This window comes from Ovis canadensis, chromosome 17 (genome assembly GCF_042477335.2).
Source record: "Ovis canadensis isolate MfBH-ARS-UI-01 breed Bighorn chromosome 17, ARS-UI_OviCan_v2, whole genome shotgun sequence".
Taxonomy (NCBI): Eukaryota; Metazoa; Chordata; class Mammalia; order Artiodactyla; family Bovidae; genus Ovis; species Ovis canadensis.
Window position 1 is genome coordinate 44,389,943 of NC_091261.1, and position 16,775 is coordinate 44,406,717.

Consider the following 16,775-nt stretch of genomic DNA (forward strand, 5'->3'; position numbering starts at 1 on the left):
ATTCGATAGAAACTAGAAACCACAAGAACCATACTGCTTGGATTACCAGAAATGATAACTTTAATCTGAGTAGAAATTGAAGGTCAAAGAGGGAGGTAATTTGTGGTAGACAAGAAACGCCAGCCTCAAAGCAGGAAGAATTTAAAACTAGAAAAATAACTATGATTTTTTTTTTTTTTTTAAGTAGGGCAGGCCAAAAAACCTGATTTAGGCATATTCTTGGCCTGGAAGATGCAATAATGTTCTTTGTGTCCCAGATTTCTTAATTTTATTTTTTAAGCTGGACTTTGTATCCATTTTAGGCATCTAGTATTTGTCTATTTACATTAGTGCCACAAACATTTACTTGGCCCCTGTTTTGTACAAAGCATTTTTCTAGGTGCCTTAAGCCTGGCTTCTGGAAAACAAAAATTGAAACTAATGACTGTAGCATGTAACATGTTACATGATCTGGCTCCTGCCAACCCTTCCAGCTTCTCACATCAGCCTTCCCCTTGCTCTGCCAAAAACGTTTCCTTCCTGCTGTTCAGCAAACACCCGAATTATTTCCACTCTCAAGGTCTTTGCTGCTGCTTCCCCAGAATGCTCTTTTCAGATTCTGTTCCATGTCGGCTACCCCCTGTGCTTGACAATTCAGAGAGTTCTCTTTCACTCTGTCAAAATCAGCATTGCCCAGTCCTGTCCCAGATGTGCTCTATGGGATCACTTCTTCCAAAGCACCCATAACTGTCTACAGTGACCTTATTTGTTTCCTTGGAATTATTCATTCTGTTTCCCTGTTTCTATTTGCTAGGATGCAAACTCCATGAGACCAAGATTTTGCCTGTGTTCTTACCACTGTATCACCAGCACCCAACACTCAAAATGTTTTGCACATTTTAAATAAAACCCAAATGATTAAGAACTAAGTGAATGGATAGGTAAATGGGTTTAAAGATGAATTAGATTATGTATTCTGGTAACATCATAGAATTTATAATCCTATTGAGATGTGAGATATGTGCAAAGCCCCGAATTGTCATGTTTCTTGTTGAGTCCTTCCCCAAGGCCGTAGAAGCAGAGCCCAGAACCAAGGTCACCTTAGAAGCTAATAGAGGCCTTTTGTAACTATTGCCAAAAGCCCTCTGATCATCACTAACAAGCTTCCTGACTCCAAATGAGGCAAAGATGCCCACTGCAGTAAACACCCCATAGTGCCCCAACCAATCACCTAAGGTCAACCTTCCAGCAGGAATTTTCTTTTTCTTGAGGCTATAAAAATTGGCTATGAACTCATCATCACCGTCCACTCTCCCTGGTCTGTCAGGAGGTTGGCCCACTGCACTCACCCTGTCTACTTTATCTCTGCTCTTTTTTCTTAATAAACTCACTCCTTTCTGAAATACTCTGTCTGGAAATTATTTTCCAACTGGAATTTGGACTGCCTTAACATTTCTGATTGGATTATAGTCACGATTACCAAACTGTATGTCAAACCTGCCAGGAAACCACAATTAACATTCAGAGGTGACACTGAATGTTTTAAATGCTTGAGGAATTTATAGGAAAACATACTAGACATTATGAGAACTTCTAGATCAAGGTACATCACACTTTCAATGTCAGGTCACATTACATTTTTTTATGATGTCATATCTTTGATGGGTTTTCTTATGGTTGCTGTGATAACAAACAAATACATGCAAAAATCGGTGTGGAATAAGAAATGAAGTTGGTGGTATCCAGTTTGATTCCAAGAATTGAGAAACTGTACAGAGCCCAACAGATAAGTATTTCCAGTTATTAACATTTAAACTGTATGTGCATGTGTGCTCAGTCATGTCTGACTCTTTGTGATGCCATCAACTGTAGCCTGCCAGGCTCCTCTATCCATGGAATTTTCCAGGCAAGAATACTGGAGTGGGTTACCATTTCCTACTCCAGGGGATTTCCCTTAGCTCTTGTGTCTCCTGCATTGGCAGGCAGATTCTTTACCACTAATGCCATCTGGGAATTCCAAATTCTCTAGTAATCCATATTTAAAAGAGAGGAAAAAGGACAGATTAAATTAATTTTAATGGCACATTTTATTTAACCTAATATATGAAACATATTACCATTTTCACATGCAATCAATCTAGAAATATGGAGGTAATATTTTAAATTCTTTTGTGCATCCTAGGTCTTCAGCAATTCAGACCAACCACACTTTCCATGCCCAGCAGTCCCAAGTGGCCAATGCAGGTCTACATCCACAAAGTCTCAAGCAGAAGGTATGTTTCATTATAAAATTCTGCTATATTTTTTAATCTAAAAAAAGAAAAAATTTAACCAGGTTCCATAATTAAATTATTTGCCATTTAAATATGGCAAATGATTAATAATTGAACATGACTTAAAAAAGAAATTAAGATAGTTATTACAAAATAACAGTCGGTCAATGATTTCATATTTTTCATCTGATGCAATGCCATTCTTTTAATGAGATCATCTGTTTAAGGCATTTACACAGTACCTGGCATGATTCTGGATAAGTATTGAGTATTGTTATTTACACCAAGAAAGATACATCAGTTTAGCAATATCCTGGTGGCTCAGAGGTTAAAGCGTCTGCCTGGAATGCGGGAGACCTGGGTTTGATCCCTGGGTCGGGAAGATCCCCTGGAGAAGGGAATGGCAACCCAGTCCAGTACTCTTGCCTGGAGAATCCCATGGAGGGAGCAGCCTGGTAGGCTACAGTCCATGGGGTCGCAAAGAGTCGGACACAACTGAGAGACTTCACTTCATTATATGACTAGGAAGAAAGAAAGTACAAGAATACTCATCAATTACTTTTTAGACTCTCTGTGGTAAACACTGGCCAAATAATTACATCAGAAAATATTCGTAAGATGAAGGTGAGTAGTAAATTGAGCACTTCCTAAGTGTTTAAAACCTTTCAAGTTTCTGAGCCTTATTACATTACTCAATTCTGAGTATCTCCAGTACCAGTCTATATCTTTACTGTTCTGATCAAAACTAATCAGTGTTTCAACCAGGAATTTTCCGGAGTTCACTATTGTCCATACCTCCTTCATTTTTGTTCAGCTTAGGGGGGAAAGCAATGTGCTGATATGGTTTTACTTCCATATTCTCTTTTAAGAAATCCCTTCCATTACCCCATCCATGTTTCTCCCCACTTAAGCAGGAATGTGGCAAATGTGACTGTTCTTAGCCTAGTTAAAGCAGAGTAAGCATTCGCTTCAAGCATGAATTAATGGTAACCTTTGTAAGGCTGTATTTAACCTCTGCAAAATCCTGCTAGTTTCTGAAATATTCCTTGTCCTGAAATCAATAAATCACTGAAATCCCCACTGGGAGGGAAACTTCCTGAGGTCTCAAAGGCCAAGCTAGAGTGGAACCAGTAAACATCAGGTTCTCACAGACATGCAGTTAGAACATCTGTTTGTGTCTTCTATGCCTATTACGATGTTTACTCTGTTAATTGTAGGCATAACATGGGTATCCATCGGTATTTTTGTTTTCGCTCCCACTACAGGAATTCAATAACAGAGTTTCTAACCCAGGCCAAGCTACCTTGCCAGTCAATTAGCAACTTGTCTTTGAAAAAGAGTATAAGAAATGCAGTTTGTCAGAAGCAAACGACGACTGATGAGAGATGATCATGAAGAAAACCTGCAAGTTGTGCTATGGACAAACATCTCAGCCATGTGAAAGTTCATTATTGGATTGATTATGTTGAAAGAGCTACCTCTGGGATCTAAGGATGGATTGCAAGCATCTCCAAGCATTTTAAAATGCTAAGTTCATTAGCCTTTCCAGCTGCGCTGTTAATTTTCCAGCTTGGATTTTTCTGCATGAATGGGTAGTAATCTTCTGTAGTTTCCTCAATTTTAGAGTATTGGGAAAAATAGAGAAAGGATGTACCAAAATGCCTGAATTAGAGATTACTGAAAATTATTCATTACAACTCAGTAAATTAGCTGCATTTAAAAATTGTACTAGATAAATATAACAACCATGAATTCATAAAATTAATCCACTTGAAAACTTTGAAATACTGATGAAATTTAGTAAAATATTTCCCAGATGATGTTCTAATGGTATAATAATCCTGAAGGGATATTTAGCACACCAAAATTTGGGGTTCAGCTCTCTCTCAATAATATTGCTATGTGCATAAAGTAGTTTAGCAGCATTTAATATAATCTTTACTTTGCACTTATCCAGTAACTTTCACTTGTTCCAATTCACAGAAATGATTACATAGTAGTAAGCATCTGTGTATAAAATCTTGAAAGTATAATAGACATTTAACTTACATAAATTTCCCTCTGTCAAATAGTCATCCAATATTCTAATAAGGAATAAAAATGTAGTATTAATTTCATCATCATTTCCATTCATTATTTCTGATAATTATGAATAATGACAATTGCCACAAATAATGACAATGCAGTAGAAGCAAGAAGTTGACGATATTTAGCAACTAGCTTGCTCTGTGTCCAACACTGTCTCTGAAACATACCAGCTGGTTAAGAAGTATGTTTCTATGTCACCAGCCCTTTAAGAGAGGAAATTAAAAAGAAGGTAATACTCACCTGAAATTGAATTTCAAGATGGGCTTCCCATCTACTATTTAAGTTGAAATTTCTGAACTTCCTCAAAAGTAAGCACAACCACAGTAAAAACTCATTTGCTAAACATCCGGCCTAAAACGATATTTTTCAAACATCTGGAAACACTCCTTTGCCTCCTTTCTAAAACCTTAAGAACTACACATTGCTGAAGCTTGATGAATAAATTTTATTTCAGTGACTGTGGAACAGATATTCTCCACATTGGAACTCTATCAATACAGGGCTTTTCCAGTTCAGAGAATGTCCTTGGCTGTTTGTCGCTAAGAGATGGATTTTTATAAGGTTAATTGAACACCCCCCACCACCACCAAACACACACCTATTTTAGCTCTAAAAACCAATCTAATCATCAAACAGCTTCCATCCAGTTTCATAGTCACTTTATCTGTTGTTACAAACTCAGGTGTCCTCAACACATTTAAGACTCAAATTAATCCTTTGTCCTTATTAGTATGTATGTATTCTGTTTCTAAGTTAAACCAAGATGATGACCTTACTGGGGATTAGAGTCATGCTAAAGTGATTGCTTCCCTGGTGGCTCAGATAGTAAAGAATCTGCCTACAATGCAGGAGACCCAGGTTTGACCCCTGCGTTGGGAAGATCCCCTGGAGTTGGGAATGGCAATCCACTCCAGTATTCTTGCCTGGAAAATCTCATGGACAGAAGAGCCTGCTGGGCTACAGTTTGACTCCCAAAGAGTCAGACATGACTGAGCAGCTTTCGGTGGAATGATTTCTCATTCCCCTGTTTTTCTATCTCAATCATAGATAGGGAAGAAAGAAAACATATATTTGTATATGTTGGTTTTGTTCATGTTATCTGTTCATGCTTGTGCTTAGCATATCCCACTCTTTGAGACTCCCATGGATTGTAGCCCACCAGGCTCCTCCTGCCCATGGGATTTCCCAGGCAAGATTACTGGAGTGGGTTGTCATTTCCTCCTCCAGGGGATCTTCCTGACCCAGGGATCAAACCCAGGTCTCCTATGTCTCTTGCATTGCATTTAGATTCTTTTCTCACTGAGTCATGGGGGAAGCCCTCTCTTCATGTTCATGTTATAGCAACAGGTAGTTACGGAAACAGAAAAAGAATACCTATAGCCTATGGATTTCCCTATAGCTCAGATGGTAAGGAATCTGCCTGCAATGCAGGAGACCTAGGTTCAATCCCTGGGTCAGGAAGATCCCCTGGAGAATGAAATGACAACCCACTCCAATATTCTAGCCTGGAAAATTCCATAGACAGAGGAGCTTGGCAGGCTACAGTCTATGGGGTCGCAAAGACTTGGACACAATTAAGCAACTAACACGTACGACTTCAATACACATATTATTAGCCACTATGCTATCCAGCCTCTTCATAATGAAAAATTCAGCACTTACTTTAAATACCCACCAAGGAAGTTTTTATCTGAACTATGACCAAAAGAAAATGGGATTTTTCTAAATAAGGGATTTATTACAAGGATCACACACACACACACAAATTCCACGAAGTTTCACAAAGTTCTACAAAACCTGGCATGTGAATTTTAGAAACAAAAAACTATGTGCCATGTTTATAACAAAATATATTTGAGACATAAATGAAACTTAGCAAGGTAGATTTTCATTATGCAAACCTACAGGTAAAGCAGTCAAACTACCATACATCCCTTAGCAAACATAGCAGACTGTGCAGCCGTGTAGCTGAACTATGCATTATACGGCCAAGTCAATTTATCATGAAAATTGACCAGATTTCTTACAGGCTAATCCAGTTTGGTTTTAACAATTAAAATATGAGATAAAATGTGTCATAATTCACATTATTATAATCTAGACTTACCCAAAACTCAGCAGATTTGAAATAATTCATTTATGTACTGATCACTACATCAAAGTTGAGTACCTAAAAAAAAAAAAGGTTGAGTATCAAGGTAATAATTTAATAAATGATCCACAAAATTTCTGAAGCTTTCTCTAAAAGACATGTGACTAAGTTCTATAAAGTTTGCCAAGGTCAACAACAACAACAAAAAATAGGGTTGGAAATCAAGGGAGTTTGGTGTATTCTTTAAATCTTGTACTCCTTACAAAGCTAGCAGTTACATCAAATTTCTCTAATCACAGGATAGCAAAATATCAGAATTGTAAAGGAAAAAAATTTATATCTAGTTCAGTTTAGTCAGTTCAGTCGCTCAGTCATGTCTGACTCTTTGCGACCCTATGAATCGCAGCACACCAGGCCTCCCTGTCCATCACCAACTCCCAGAGTTCACTCAGACTCATGTCCATCGAGTCCGTGATGCCATCCAGCCATCTCATCCTCGGTCATCCCCTTTTCCTCCTGCCCCCAATTCCTCCCAGCATCGGGGTCTTTTCTAATGAGTCAACTCTTCACATGAGGTGGCCAAAATATTGCAGTTTCAGCTTTAGTATCAGTCCTTCCAATGAACACTCAGGACTGATCTCCTTCTAGTTAGGAACATAATTAAGAAAAACAATGTAGAGTTTTAAGGTTATTGTATAAATCTGATGAGCATCCACAAAGAAAAGTGCAAATCAAATGCAACCTGGTAGGTCAAATCTTCTCTTACAAATTCTCTATACATTTTTAACCCCTCTAACAACATATGGCCTTGGAATACAGAATGAAGCATGGCAAAGGCTAACAGAATTTTGCCAAGAGAATACACTGGTCATAGCAAACACCCTCTTCCAACAATATGAGAGAAAACGCTACACATGGACATCACCACATGGTCAACACCGAAATCAGATTGATTATATTCTTTGCAGCCAAAGATGGAGAAGCTCTATACAGTCAGCAAAAACAAGACCAGGAGCTGAATGTGGCTCAGATCATGAGCCCCTTATTGCCAAATTCAGACTCAAATTGAAGAAAGTAGGGAAAACCACTAGATCATTCAGGTATGACCTAAATCAAATCCCTTATGATTATACAGTGGAAGTGAGAAATAGATTTAAGGGCCTAGATCTGATAGATAGAGTGCCTGATGAACTATGGAATGAGGTTCGTGACACTGTACAGGACACAGAGATCAAGACCATCCCCATGGAAAAGAAATGCAAAAAAAGCAAAATGGCTATCTGGGGAGGCCTTACAAATAGCTTTGAAAAGAAGAGAAATGAAAAGCAAAGGAGAAAAGGAAAGATAGAAACATCTGAATGCAGAGTTCCAAAGAATAGCAAGAAGAGATAAGAAAGCCTTCCTCAGCGATCAATGCAAAGAAATAGAGGAAAGGAACAGAATGGGAAAGACTAGAGATCTCTTCAAGAAAATTGGAGATACCAAGGGAACATTTCATGCAAAGATGGGCTCAATAAAGGACGGAAATGGTATGGACCTATCAGAAGCAGAAGATATTAAGAAGAGGTGGCAAGAATACACGGAAGAACTGTACAAAAAGATCTTCATGACCAAGATAATCATGATGCTATGATCACTAATCTAGAGCCAGACATCCTGGAATGTGAAGTCAAGTGGGCCTTAGAAAGCATCACTATGAACAAAGCTAGTGGAGGTGATGGAATTCCAGTTGAGCTGTTTCAAATCCTGAAAGATGATGCTGTGGAAGTGCTACACTCAATATGCCAGCAAGTTTGGAAAACTCAGCAGTGGCCAGAGGACTGGAAAAGGTCAGTTTTCATTCCAATCCCAAAGAAAGGCAATGCCAAAGAATGCTCAAACTACCACACAATTGCACTCATCCCACATGCTAGTCAAGTAATGCTCAAAATTCTCCAAATCAGGCTTCAGCAATACATGAACCGTGAACTTCCAGATGTCCAACCTGGATTTAGAAAAGGCAGAGGAATCAGAGATCAAATTGCCAACATCCGCTGGATCATCAAAAAAGCAAGAGAGTTCCAGAAAAACATCTATTTCTGCTTTATGGACTATGCCAAAGCCTTTGACTGTGTGGATCACAATACAGTGTGGAAAATTCTGAGAGAGATGGGAATACCAGACCACTTGACCTGCCTCTTGAGAAATCTGTATGCAGGTCAGGAAGCAACAGTTAGAACTGGACATGAAACAACAGACAGGTTCCAAATAGGAAAAGGAGTACGTCAAGGCTGTATATTGTCACCCTGCTTATTTAACTTCTATGCAGAGTACATCATGAGAAACGCTGGGCTGGAAGAAGCACAAGCTGGAATCAAGATTGCCGGGAGAAATAGCAATAACCTCAGATATGCAGATGACACCACCCTTATGGCAGAAAGTGAAGAGGAACTAAAAAGCCTCTTGATGAAAGTGAAAGAGGAGAGTGAAAAAGTTGGCTTTAAGCTCATCATTCCGAAAATGAAGATCATGGCACCTGGTCCCATCACTTCATGGGAAATAAACGGGGAAACAGTGTCAGACTTTATTTTGGGGGGCTCCAGAATCACTGCAGATGGTGACTGCAGCCATGAAATTAAAAGACGCTTACTGCTTGGAAGCAAAGTTATGACCAACCTAGATAGCATATTGAAAAGCAGAGACATTACTTTGCCAACAAAGGTCCATCTAGTCAAGGCTATGGTTTTTCCTGTGGTCATGTATGGATCTGAGAGTTGGACTGTGGAGAAAACTGAGCCCTGAAGAATTGGTGGTTTTGAACTGTGGTGTTGGAGACTTTTGAGAGTCCCTTGGACTGCAAGGAGATCCAACCAGTCCATTCTAAAGGAGACCAGCCCTGGGTGTTCATTGGAAGGACTGATGCTAAAGCTGAATCTCCAGTACTTTGGCCACCTCATGCGAAGAGTTGACTCATTGGAAAAGACTTTGATGCTGGGAGGGATTGGGGGCAGGAGGAAAAGGGAACGACAGAGGATGCGATGGCTGGATGGCATCACCTACTCGGTGGACATGAGTTTGATTGAACTCCGGGAGATGGTGATGGACAGGGAGGCCTGGCATGCTGCGATTCATGGGGTCACAAAGAGTTGAACATGACTGAGCAACTGAACTGAACTGAACACCATTTGTACACCCATAGTAAAGCATCAGGAGAAGGCAATGGCAACCCACTCCAGTACTCTTGCCTGGAAGATCCCATGGACGGAGGAGCCTGGTGGGCTGCAGTCCATGGGGTTGCAAAGAGTCCGACACAACTGAGCGCCTTTCCTTTCACTTTTCACTTTCATGCACTGGAGAAGGAAATGGCAACCCACTCCAGTGTTCTTGCCTAGAGAATCCCAGGGACGGCGGAGCCTGGTGGGCTGCGGTCTATGGGGTCGCACAGAGTCGGACACAACTGAAGCGACTTAGCAGCAGCAGCAGCAGTAAAGCATCACAGACATGGTGTTTTTGTAGCACTTCCATTGTTTACCTTGTCACACAATAAAGTGTTTTAATTAGTTTCCAGTCTCCTAAATGATACAATAAGTACCTTATAGACAAAAATCTATATATCCTATGTTCTCTCTGTTGCTAACATCTAATATACTGTTGTTGTTGTTTAAATATTTGTTGAATTATACAAAATTCAGCACAGTAACTTTTAAGCAGGAGATGGGGGTTCAATCCCTGATGGGGAAGATACCCTGGAGAAGTAAATGGCAACCCATTCCAGTATTTTTGCCTGCGAAATCCCAGGGACAGAGCAGCCTGGTGAGCTAGAGTCCATGGGCTTGCAAAAGAGTTGGACGTGACTTAGTGACTAAACAACAAGCTGTACAGTATAACCAGGTTGAAACATACTGCTCTACAACAGAAAGCCTTGGCCCTTAGGACTTCAGAGTATAGCTCATCGCCCTCTACATTTAGCTCTCTGAATTCACTGGCTCTAACGTAAGCCCAGGGCCATTTTCCTTTGGTCAAGATAGAGCAGGTCCCCTTCTATACCTATTAGTTTCCTGTAGGAAAACAAAAAAAAAAAAAAAAGAAAGAAAGAAAGAAAAGACAACATTGACCCTTTCAGTAAACATTATAAATTGGAAAGAATATTAGAGATAAGCATATTGTGCTATGATCCTTTATACTTGAGAATAAAATTTAACTTTCTTTTTCAATTATTCTCCATCTTCCCCCTATGAAACACAGATCTTTATTTGGTAGCATAATGCCCCTTGTTGTTGTTCTTTAGTGACTAAATCATGTCTGACTCTTTTGACACTCCATGGACTGTAGCCCACCAGGCTCCTCTGTCCACAGGATTTCCCAGGCAAGAATACTGGAATGGGTTGCCATTTCCTTCTCCCAGGGACCCTCCCCACCCAAGGATAGAACTCACGTCTCCTGCATTGGCAGGTAGATTCTTTATCACTGAGCCACCTGGAAAGCCCAACATTTGACAAACATGTTTATGGATCCAAATCTCTTGAAGGAATACTTTATAACTAGGACACACTCACCCTCACACACACATCATGATTTAATATGTAAAAAAAAAAAAAGACAACTTGCATTTTTAGACAATTTTAAACATAATTTTATCCAAATAAAAATAGCCACCAAGAGACTTTGTTTACGGTTGAAGTGGTATGCTTATTTAAAAGATAAAGCCAATAAAGAAAATGTCCAAGGCTTTGCTTATAGGTTGTTTTTTATACATTGCTGATCATTCTCAAGTTTAGTTTATACACCAGAAAGCCATACTAGGCTGCTAATTTTCTGCCACACGAAGAAAATGGCAGATCAAGATGACAAGTTTTATCAGTTCTTTATCTTTCTAGATTCTCCTCAGACTCCTTGGTATGATTCAAGTAGAGATGTTTTTACTGATTCATTTTTGGTTTATTTTGTTAGGGAAAAGATGGACTCATAAAATATGACTAACAGTGACTAAAATATTAATTATTTAAGTGATTACTGTGGCAATCACTTATTCCAATTTTCTGGAACATTTTTGATTACAAACATCTGTGTTAGGGTTACCAGAAAGACAAAGCTAACGTTTTACATCATATATCCCAGTTTTGTATTTGGAGCAAATGGTTATACAATCTTCCGTTCCCCAGTAGTATTATTAAAACGTTCTGTATCACATTTCCAAAACAATAAAGGTAACTTTTTCAATGAATGAGTAGTTTGTGCACATATGTTCTCAGGCCCTTTAAAAAGAGATTTTAAATCACTGGGAGTTTACTCTCAGGAGAACAAACTCCCTGCAATACTTTTGTGATCTGTTTCATCTTCATACGAGCAGATTTGTGCTGTCAAGTGCTATCTGCATGGCTTCCCATCAAGGAAAGCTCTGTTGCTGCAGATGGCAAGTGTGTGTAATTCATTTGCCCACCTAGACCTTGCAAAACAGGGCTGAATCAACGCTCCAAGCACCCAACCCACAACAACACTTGAGCGCAAGAGAGGAGAAAGGCCTGTGGATGTCAGTAAGGCTTCCTCAGTCATCCCATAGTCATCAAATGGAGACTGAATGTCTGGCAAAAGTAATCACTTGCCTCATTTCCCTAAGGGCCTACAGGTGTCCTGCTTCAGAAGATCAGATATCACTGAGGTGACCTCCAATGAAGAACAGTCAAACATGCAAGCTCTCAGAACTGTGGGGACACAAGGGACCGTCATCCAAACGCTCATGGCACAAAGATCACCACACACACCTGTCCTCTACACCCACTGTGGGGTCGGGCAGGAGGGGTGGAGGGGTTGGAACGTGTCTTCTTTGTGATCCCCAGCTGTCCCAAAAGAGCCCACCCGGAAAGTCACTAGGTGGCTAAAACCCTGATCCTTAAGCTTAATCTGTGCTAGAGTAATGATTTTTTTTAATGTGTGTGTGTGTACGTAAAGTATATGCCACCCTCACTAAGTGTCCTTCCCCAAGATTCTGTTTCATCATAAAATGGCAAATTCATTCTAAGGGCATGACTTTAAACCTTTTCTATTACTGGGTAATAATTAGGATGAGTCAATAGAATCCGATACTACAGATAACTAAATACTGGTGTAAAGAGTGGAAAATACTAGTCTCTGGTTACATACTTCAAACTGGCTCATCTAATTTTATTTTGCTTATTTCATTTGTATTGGTGTTCATAAGTCGATGGAATTGTCATCTTCTACCCTCCAACACAAAAGCAGGAAGAGTGAAAAAGAGAGTCTTTCTGAGTACTGTTACAGAGATTAGCACATGAAAACCGGATGGAATAAAACTAGGCTGTGGTGAAGTCAGTGAGCTTAGAGGCTCATATCTGATCAAACCTTTAACCTCACTATTTCCTTTCCTTCTCCGAGTATTTATTTTAACTCTGAATTTTAGTCTTTGGCCTTCAGTGCCAGAAATATTCTTACATGTTCAGATAAGGCACTTTCATCCAGTTCCAAAAATACTGAGGGTGAGGGTCAGATCTGAATTCCTGCTTATCCTCCAGGCAAATGTCTCCAACCAGACAAGCACTTGGAATGTCTTGACTGAAGTCCCTGCAGCTGACAGAGGGCCGTTTGCTGTCTCATTTTTTATCTCCACCATCCCCCTTGTCTGAATTGACACGGCAGCAGAGACAATAAATCGCTTGGAGATTCTTCCCATTCCCGCCAAAAGCTCAGTTGAGGACAGAAAGCCCTCATCGATTTTTTCAGCTTGACCCTACCTGTGTTTGGCTTTCGCCACTCGACCATGTCAGCATTCCAGGACCATGAGAGAATGCCATGTTTGCAACCCAACAGGAAGAGGAGTAAGCCAGGCGTTGACATCACCTGACAGATGTGTTTCTCAAGTGGGAAATTTTATTCAAGGCTTTTTCATGGAAATCATTGACACAGAAAAGGAGTAAAGAGAGGGAGGGTGGGAGAGAGAAAGCCGGTGCCATGATAGGCATGTTTGCACCTCATAAAAGAGGAATTAAAATGACGCAGCCTCAGCTCCCCTTCTCCACACTCCCCCCGTCCTCACTCATCCTTTATGTCTGGAGGTAAATGTTTCTGAAACACTATAGCTACCGGCAGAGCAGCAACACATAATAACATGGTAGCAACACATAAAACTGTCAGTCTTCAAGGAAAATAGATGGTTAGGTTGAGGGGGTAAATGAACTAAATCAATTTGAACACGCATGTTAAGGACTGTGAAAGGGCAGGGTTTAGTGCTGCTGGGCTGGGAAACATTTGTCTCTGTCTTCTTGTATTTCCATAGCACCAGGCAGAACCCACCCAAGGGCTTCTCACTTGGCTCCAGTCTGACTCTGCGGCTGATTAATGGCAGCTGGAGGTGTCCAGTAATTTCCTCACCTAATAATAAACTCCAACCTCAAATGGAGGTTCCCCTCAGGCCCACAGTGAACATATCTACACACAGCAACCAGGACCTAGGCAATTACTCTGCCTCTGTGCCCACTACTCGGGAAGTGCACACTCCAGCAAGGCTGTCCATTCCATTTACCAGTGACCCAATTTGTTCCTATAGACAGACGGTTCTTGTTACACAAAGAACATGTATTAAGTTCATTCAGAGACATATATGTATGTATGTATGTATATATATATATCACTTATAAATATATATATATATCACTTATAAATATATATATATCACTTAGAAAAGCCTTCTAGCCATTCAACAAGATACCATTTTAAAGTGACCCCAAAACCATGGGTGAAAAAAAATCAGATGACGGACTGTTCTTCAGCCCTTTTGGAATGCAAATTTTAAATTGCCATTTCTGAAATGCCAGGGCTGTAATTACAAAGCCAGAAGCCTAAGCCATCAGACTAATTCCCTGCTTCCTGAGACAACCAATAAAGCTGTTTGTACCTGGGCTGTTTCTTCCTCTCAGATTCGTTTAGCAATGAGAATTGGTCCATGCCACGAACTGCGATTATGTGGATTAACTTTGCCATTTTGATTAAGTGGTTGGCCTCAACACTTGTATTTATGGTAATTAATACAATTAATTTAAGCTAATGAATAATGCACATTATATACCAAGATGAAAATAGAGAACTCTGTGTGTTCACAAGTCTGTTAATTCCACATAGGAAGCAGTAGTGCGGGGTGATGAAGACTACAGGGGCTTGTTTTCAGATTTCATTTCTGCTGCTTTATTGCATAATCTCATGAAATTATTTTAACTCCTGTGAACTTCTGTTTCTTCATTTGCAAAATGAGGATAATAACATTTATCAGGAATAACGTATGTAAAGTATCTAGTTCAAAATCTGGCACATAGTAGGCAACCTATAATTAGTTTCACATGTTAGAAGTGAAGTCTTAAAAAAAATTTTAATAAGTGTAAAATACACACAACATGAAATTTATCATCTTGACCATTAAATATACAGTTAGGTGGCATTAAATGCACTCACATTGCTGTGCTACATTATCACCATCCATCTAAAGAACTCTTCTCATCTTGCACAACTGAAACTCTCTCTATTAAACAATAACTCCTTCTCTCCCTCCCCTCCAGTCCCTGACAGCCACTCTACTTTCTATCACTATGGATCTGACTACTGTGGGTTCCTCATGTAAGTAGAACTACATGGTATTTTCTTTTGTGACCAGTTTATTTCACTTAGTATAATGTCCTCAAGGAGAAGGCAATGGCACTGCACTCCAGTACTCTTGCCTGGAAAATCCCAAGGACAGAGGAGCCTGGTGGGCTGCATCCATGGGGTCGCTAGGAGTCGGACACAATTGAGCGACTTCACTTTCACCTTTCACTTTCATGCATTGGAGAAGGAAATGGCAACCCACTCCAGTGTTCTTGCCTGGAGAATCCCAGGGACGGGGGAGCCTGGTGGGCTGCCGTCTATGGGGTCGCACAGAGTCAGACACGACTGAAGTGACTTAGCAGCATAATGTCCTCAAGATTCATTCTTATTTTAGCATGTGTCAGACTCTTCTTCCTTTTCAAGGCTGAATAATAATTCCACTATATATAACACAATTTGTCTCTTCATCTATCAACAGACATTTGTGCTGTTTCCACCTTGGCCACTGTGAATAATGCTGCTAAAGAACAATGATGTACAAATATTTCTTTGAGTCTCGGCTTTCAATTATTGAAGGTATACACCCAGCAGTGGAATTGCTGGGTCATATAATATTATTTTATATGGTTAAATAATTTCACATTATGATTAATAAAGTAATATCCCCATTCCTTTGCTTAGGAACAAAGAGAAAAGAAGTCTATCATAAAGATGCCTAAAGAATCTTTCTGATTCTTAATTTCCAGAAATGGAGAAAGTTGCTTTATTCAACTTTCAAGCTGTATCAGAATAATCCAATAGAGACTATGTAGCAAAAGGGAAATACACAAGTAACTGACCAGGGCATCGCAAAGACACAAAATCTGTGACAATGAAAACCTTGCCATCTTTCTTCTATGTCTTTAAGAAAATTATACTAGAACTATAGCCTGATACATATTTTGTCCCTATTCAAAAGCCAGGATGTCACACAGAAGGTATTTACTATTATCCCAGTATGTAAAATCCTTGATTCTGGTAGTCCTTGCTGCTGCTGCTGCTGCTAAGTCTTTTCAGTCGTGGCCGACTCTGTGCGACCCCATAGACGGCAACCCACCAGGTTCCCCCATCCCTGGGATTCTCCAGGCAAGAACACTGGAGTGGGTTGCCATTTCCTTCTCCAATGCATGAAAGTGAAAAGTCAAAGTGAAGTCGCTCAGTCGTGTCCGACTCTTCGAGACCCCATGGACTGCAGCCCACCAGGCTCCTCCGTCCATGGGATTTTTCCAAGCAAGAGTACTAGAGTGGGGTGCCATTGCCTTCTCCACTGGTAGTCCTTAGGCATGGGGAAACTCTCTAAACAAACTCAAATCCTTGGCAAGAATGAGGAGACATTACATAAGGCAGATCTGCCTGTGTTAAAAAAAGAAAAAAAAGTTAGTATAGCGTCACAAGTCTTTTGGGGGGGGGCTGGGGGGGTGGGGCTGTGTTAGGTCTTCATTCCTGTACTCAGGCTTTCTTTAAGGGCCAATCGCCGGTTGAGGTATTCAGACTTCTCACTTTTGTGGCTCCTCTTGTTGCGGAGCTTGGGCTCTAGAGCACATGGGCTTAGGGAGTTGTGGCACGTGGGCTCAGTAGTCAAAGTTCCCAGGCTTTAGAGCACAGGCTTGATCATTGTGGTGAATGGGCTTAGCTGCCCCATGGCAAGTGGGATCTTCCCAGATCCAGGGTTGAACCGTGTCTCCTGCATTGGCAGGCAGATTCTTTACCACTGAGCCACCAGGGACGTCTTTTTA

At 40.3% G+C, this 16,775-nt stretch overlaps 1 long non-coding RNA gene across 1 annotated transcript in view; it reads right to left on the bottom strand.

Annotated features, from left to right (window-relative positions):
- LOC138422487 (uncharacterized) overlaps positions 1–4,859 on the bottom strand; it is a 199,314-nt gene extending 194,455 nt beyond the window's left edge. Inside the window, exon 1 of the long non-coding RNA XR_011249894.1 lies at positions 4,581–4,859. This is a non-coding gene — a long non-coding RNA (uncharacterized lncRNA). The remainder of the gene's footprint in view (positions 1–4,580) is intronic.
- Positions 4,860–16,775: the final 11,916 nt, after the last annotated feature.